The sequence below is a fragment of the Temnothorax curvispinosus genome, unplaced genomic scaffold, assembly GCF_003070985.1.
Source record: "Temnothorax curvispinosus isolate PA1 unplaced genomic scaffold, ASM307098v1 QBEX01012966.1, whole genome shotgun sequence".
NCBI classification, from domain to species: Eukaryota; Metazoa; Arthropoda; class Insecta; order Hymenoptera; family Formicidae; genus Temnothorax; species Temnothorax curvispinosus.
In genome coordinates this window covers 1-6,202 of record NW_020222746.1, presented here as the reverse complement: position 1 = coordinate 6,202, position 6,202 = coordinate 1, and the positions used below count along the sequence as shown (strand labels likewise).

Below are 6,202 nucleotides of genomic sequence, written 5' to 3'. Positions count from 1 at the left end.
AAAAGGATTTTGCGATCTATGAAGCCGTTTCAAAGAACGAGCTTTGAGAGATATGTCGTACAGATGCCTCTAGACAAGGACATATATCTTTCGTATTATTCCTTTCTCTCCTATGTATGTAATTTGCATGCACCCATTTATTCCTCTCTCTCTTTCTCTCCCCCTCTCTCATCCCTGTCCCTCTCTCTCTCTTTCTCTTACAAGTATACACTGGGTAGCTACTCTTAGTATGGTAAAATCAGGATTTTCTGGAAGAGTGGTGTTAGGATTCTAGGGTATATTTGAAGAAAGAAAAACGGTAATGTAATTTAGGACAAGAAACTCTATTTATTATAGTTTATATAATGAGTCTATATGAGTTATATATATATATATATAAGGCCATTTTGACGCCGACGGCGGCGCGTATGGGGGCGCGTATGAGGGCGCGTATCAAATAATATTATGAGCACGAAAAAATATACACGAAGAATTTATTTTGAGAATCAGAAATATTAAAAAAACGCGACAAAATTTTTTTCCCTCCGAATGAAATTCCAACGTGCGCTTCTAAGGTCGACGCGCATCCTTTGCTAAACGAATGAATTCATATACACGTTTTGCTGCCAGATTTTTATTGACGTGATACAGACGGGTGTACATCTGAGCCTCAATGAAGCGCGAGTTTAATCGTAAATCAATTATGCGAAAGATCTTAGATCTTATATTCGTCAATAAAGTTATAAAATCCGCAAACAATGCAAAAATTTGCGCATAGTCTTTCGTGATCGAATATAAATGCATCGCGTCGCTTCGCTAATGATCGGATAAACACTTTCTCGAAAACGCAACAAAATATTTGCTCCACGAAATAAGCTCGCACAAATCGCATGTGACAAAACTGAAATTTAGCAATTATATGTAAAATCAAAAGCTATAAATTAGTTTTTTGTTTTGAACAAGAGAAGTTGAGACACGTAGCGATAAAATTGAATGAATTCCCAACACGATAAAGATAAGTTTAATAATTTTCTTCTACGGCTTTCGTTTCCTTTTTAAGAAATAGAGATGTTAAAAAAAATCAATATAAAGTAATATGTAACAAAAGTTTCTCTTGGTGTAAATTTTCAAAAGGAGGAAAGCAAGTTCGAAAGAATAATATGATGAATCAACATTCTCTGAATACATATTAGAAACCATTTAATTTTTTCCCTACGCGTTGTGGGAAATATGACGGCTCCGTATAATTGTTAATTACCGCGAGACATATGCTAACGAACCGTCGTAAGCAAATTCCTCGAAACGTTCGCTACAAGAGAAAACGAAAACAATTTTGGGACAAGAACGGAAGCGTTCGTTTGATCGTCATCGTCGTCATCGTCTTCGTTTCCGAAAAGATGTACGTACTCCACTAAGTAAGATAAATCATAATTATTCTTGATATCAGCATTCGCGGCATCCTATAAGTCCCGCTGGATAAAAACTAGATACTTGTAGCATCCGAGTTTGATTTAGTCGGGCAACGTGAATAACACAGTTTCACGTTTGCTCGTCTCTGTGAAAAAAAAACGCGACGATTACCTTTTTCCTTTCTTTTCAAGTCCTATATGTATACTTGTAAACTTATAAATGTATAAAAACGATTAGACAGTAACAGAATACAATTTCTTTATGATTCTCGAAATAATCTTTTTGGATTTCTAAGCACAAGGAAAGACATCTCTTTTGCTTATGTATTATTCGACAAATCATGCAATGATACCCTTCATGGAGTGCAGTAACGGCTGTCGCATACTGGCAATGGAAACGAAGACGAGGGCGAAAACGGATAAAAGATTGAAGCGCACTCGGAAGGGAAATGAAAGCACCGCGAGCTTCCTCTTCTCGACGGTCCTTCGACTGTATTCGCGAGGCAACGATATATACTTTACGCAAATATCCAGTATTCTGTATACAATCATAATTAGCTAATCATCCGTCGACGAAACATATATCGCTCGCGAACAGCCACTTCGGCGTAAACTGCACGTTATGCGCGTTCTCGCGTATCTCAATCACTATGACAAGCAAATATATATGAAAAAAAACATTCTTTTTGAAACAGAAATTGAAATAAAAAAAGACATCTTTTGCGAGGTTGCTATTATATGCTTGAAAAATACATATGATATAAAGGCACAAAATAAAAAAAGTATGCAAAATTATTCTTATTGTTAGTACAAAGTAATCGGAGCATGATCCTGGAGACGTCCCATGTCCGTGATATCGTCATCGTGGACGGGGCCTGGAGCCCACAGAAAAAATAATAAAAATAATTTGTATGTGCGTATGCATATGTATGTGCGATTGCGTATGCGTGTGCGTGTGTATGTATATCTATGTTGAATTGCATTACTGGTTTTATGTAATATTATTTACTTTCGACAGTAACAATAAAAAAAATAATATATCATAATATATTTCATTTATATATGTATTTTCGTTTATATTTCCCAACATTTTATCAACGAAATATAATAAATAGAGTTTCTTGTCCTAAATAACATTACCGTTTTTCTTTCTTCAAATTTACCCTAGAATCCTAACACCACACTTCCAAAAAATCCTGATTTTACCATACTAAGAGAGTTTTCCAGCAAGCGACACAAATCGACACAAGTATCGTTTTATCTTTGTTACTCATTGCCAAAAAAGAAAGATAGAACGATGCTTGTGTCGACTTGTGTCATTTGCTGGAAAGCTCCCTAAGTGTACGCTACCCAGTGTACTAAGAGAGAGAGGGACAGGGATGGAGAGAGAGAGAGAGAGAGAGAGAGAGAGAGAGAGAGAGAAAGAGGAATAAATGGGTGCATGCAAATTACATACATAGGAGAGAAAGGAATAATACGAGAGATATCTGTCCTTGTCTAACGAGGCATCTGTACGACATATATCTGTCAAAGTTCGTTCTTTGAAACGGCTTTATAGATCGCAAAATTTTTTTACAGGAGTAAAGTATAGGTACTAATGAAGAGTTGTTCTTTCCATGTGCTCCCTAAGTTACATAACAGTTACAAACTGGTTTACTGGGATTATGTTATAATAATTAAGATTTTTATTCAGTTTTGTTATTTATACTGTTCATCAGCTGTCGTTACCCTCTACTCTGATGCTAAGACTGAGGTATATTTTTCTATATAAAGACAGAATAAAATTAGTTATATATAAAATCAATACTATATATTTAATATTTATTGCATTTGTTATAAAAGTTATTATTTTACCCCATCAAGAATGGATAGATCCTTTGAAAGAGTTTTACATCATTCATTTACATTACAAGAAAAAAATTATTAGAGGTGCAAGAGATGCAGTAAATTGTCAAGTCTAATAAGTACCCGCGTCAATATACTATGTATACTAATTCACATTCTCAATTATGCTACTGTTATTATTTGTCATCAGACAATTATAAACATACACATAATGATTAGATACATATTATATATATATACGCACATGTGTGCATAAGAATATATATAATTTATAAAAAGCGGGTGCTTATCAGCCTTGATACGTTACTGCCTTCTGCTACAGACGGCCAGAAAGCATTTTCAGGTTCAGGCCGTATTGCTAAAGAATCCAAGACGCGGCAACGCCGCGCGGCGTTGCCGCGTCTATAGCATATGTCTCTCTACCGTGCGTCCGTGTGAGCAATTCAGTGGTGTGTGTACGTGTACGGACATACACCACTTCATAGAATCTGAAATAAGTTGGTAACACTGAAACCGGAGTTTCGCGTTGTCACCACGCGAGGTCTCCAATATCAGTTCGGCCTTTGCTTTAGTTGACAGAGTTGACATTACCGACGTCGAGGAAGTTCGGCCTTAGCTTTAGCATCCCCTTAAAATGGCAGCTGGCTCCCGGACTATTGACTCCATCGATCTTCCGCAATGCGCATGCGCCGATATCATTGCTTGGGTTACCGTTAGAGGAGAGATTGTTGTGCTTTGCTCGAGTTTAAATGTTGACGTCATGTGACATGTTGATTTCTCCCTTTCTTTCTTGTACAGATGTTGGACACAGGTTCGATACTTAATTCCCCTTCCATTTATACTTCCATTTATTAATATATATGTTCTAAGTTCTAAGACAAGCCTGTCAACTTGGAACTTGGAACTCCGGAGCCACGTCGCTTCCCCCTTTCCGACCACGGAGAGTGAGAAAAACGAGTTCCTGCACTGGATGCAGTTTGACATTCATGCCTACTAAACTTCATCCGCCAGTGGAGAAACATTTTCCACATTCTCCGTGGATAGAAAGGGGGAAGCATCGTGGCTCCGGAGCTCCATGTTGATCAGGGTCTGTCTTAAGGCATCACATGATCAGTCATAAGATACACAAATCACATTCAGACTTTATATGTACATTACAGTCACGTGATATATTCAAATCCCGCACATAGCGCACATTTGGTACAGCAGCGTGTATACATGTGCACATATACAAACATACAAAAGCGGCTTGTAATCAGTTTCGCTCCTGTCCTTTCTACCATATGCAAAATAATAATTACAGCGAGCAGTATATAAAATATAGAAGCTGTATGTATACATCCTATCAATTATACCACCCATACACATACACACAAAATACAGACAATGACAGTGCTGCCAATTGCTCCCTTAACTTTCTCATACGACCGTGTGACGTGTGACATTCGATCGTCGCAATTCGCATCGTCGGAACTTTCCCGATCAGTGATAAACCATGATAAACGGCGATAAACGATGACGGACGTGCGTGCGCGCGAGATCGCTCGATCTTGATCAATTTCGATCAGTCATACATAACTCATAACGCGAGATGCCTGCCGTTGGCACTGCTGTCGCCGAGTCAGCTGACGGCACGGCGTTGTCTTGTCGGGGGCCGGAGCCGCGTGACGCCGTGGCTTAGTTGTCGGGCGGGTCGCAAGGCAGCAGCAGCACCACCACGCAATCTGTCATCACGTGAGCGGTCACAATGGTCTCTGGTGGTCTCGTCGTCGGCGAGCAGCGTCGCCCAACCCGCGAGATCCTCTGAAGTCTCCTCCTGGTGGAAAGCCGACCTGGCGTCCGGTCGCAAAACATCGACGACGACAACGAGGAGGAGGAAGAGGAGATTCAGCGATCTCCCTACTGGTACGTAGGGCCGTAAGCGCGTTTACATCAACTTCTCTACCCGACCCGTCGACGAGACGCACGCGCGTGCCGATCTCTCGCTCTCTCCACGATGAAACGTCACGTTGGATAAAGACGCGCGTGATCGTCGAGCGAGCCGCCCGCGAGGTTTCTTGGCGATTTCTCGCGTATAATTCTTCGTCCTGACACGTCGTACGTTCACGTTCCCCCGTACCCGTCATCGACGCGTTATTATCGATTGCTGCCCCCCTCTCCCCCGAGGGCGGCCCGTGGTCCGCCGACGCCATTGGATCGGCCTGGAGGCGGCTATTTTTCTTGACCCTAATTTTTGGGATCGCCAAATCCGTCCGTGTAACTCACCAAAGATTCTGTTCAGGGATTTACTTACCGAAGGACGCGCGTCGTCTCTCGACGTCGCCGCGTTGTCGCACTTGTCGCGGATTGTTTCTCTCTCTCTCTCTCTCTCTCTCTCTCTCTCTCTCTCTCTCTCTCTCTCTCGCTCTCTCGCTCGCTCTCTCTCTCGCTCTCTCGCTCTCTCGCTCTCTCGCTCTCTCGCTTTCTCGCTTTCTCGCTCTCTCGCTCTCTCGCTCTCTCGATATTGATCGGCTGTAGGTATGTACACCGCGAGCCGTTCGTACGTACGGTCACGTGGAAAACGCGCCTAATTACATAACAAGCAGACGCGACGCTCGCCATGCCACACCCCCTTCCGCGCGGGCGCGTGCCGTTTATTCCGCGATCCGCAAAATCTCGCGAATTTAATTGCCCTTCTACCCAGGATGATCATGTTTGCCTCTCGACTCTCGGCTCTTGGCTCTTGAACGGGTCATCTCCTGCGCAAATGCGAACGGCGCGGTGCATACCTGGTTCGATGGCTGACTGACAGGATGGCAGCAGGTGGTTGTCCGGGGAGACCCTTTAAAATGTTCATTCGCGCTTTCCCTGCTGTCAGTTTTATATGTTTATGTTCTTGTAAATGCAATGTCTGATAGAGGTTTGTGTTATCTAGTCTGTATTTTGTATTATATCCTTGTCTATTCTAATACTCTTTTGTAATATAACAG

The 6,202-nt window shown here is 41.6% G+C and overlaps 1 long non-coding RNA gene across 1 annotated transcript in view; it reads right to left on the bottom strand.

Annotated features, from left to right (window-relative positions):
* Positions 1 to 3,890, bottom strand: part of LOC112462936 — a 4,960-nt gene extending 1,070 nt beyond the window's left edge. The window contains exon 1 of the long non-coding RNA XR_003041729.1: positions 3,825 to 3,890. This is a non-coding gene — a long non-coding RNA (uncharacterized LOC112462936). The remainder of the gene's footprint in view (positions 1 to 3,824) is intronic.
* Positions 3,891 to 6,202: the final 2,312 nt, after the last annotated feature.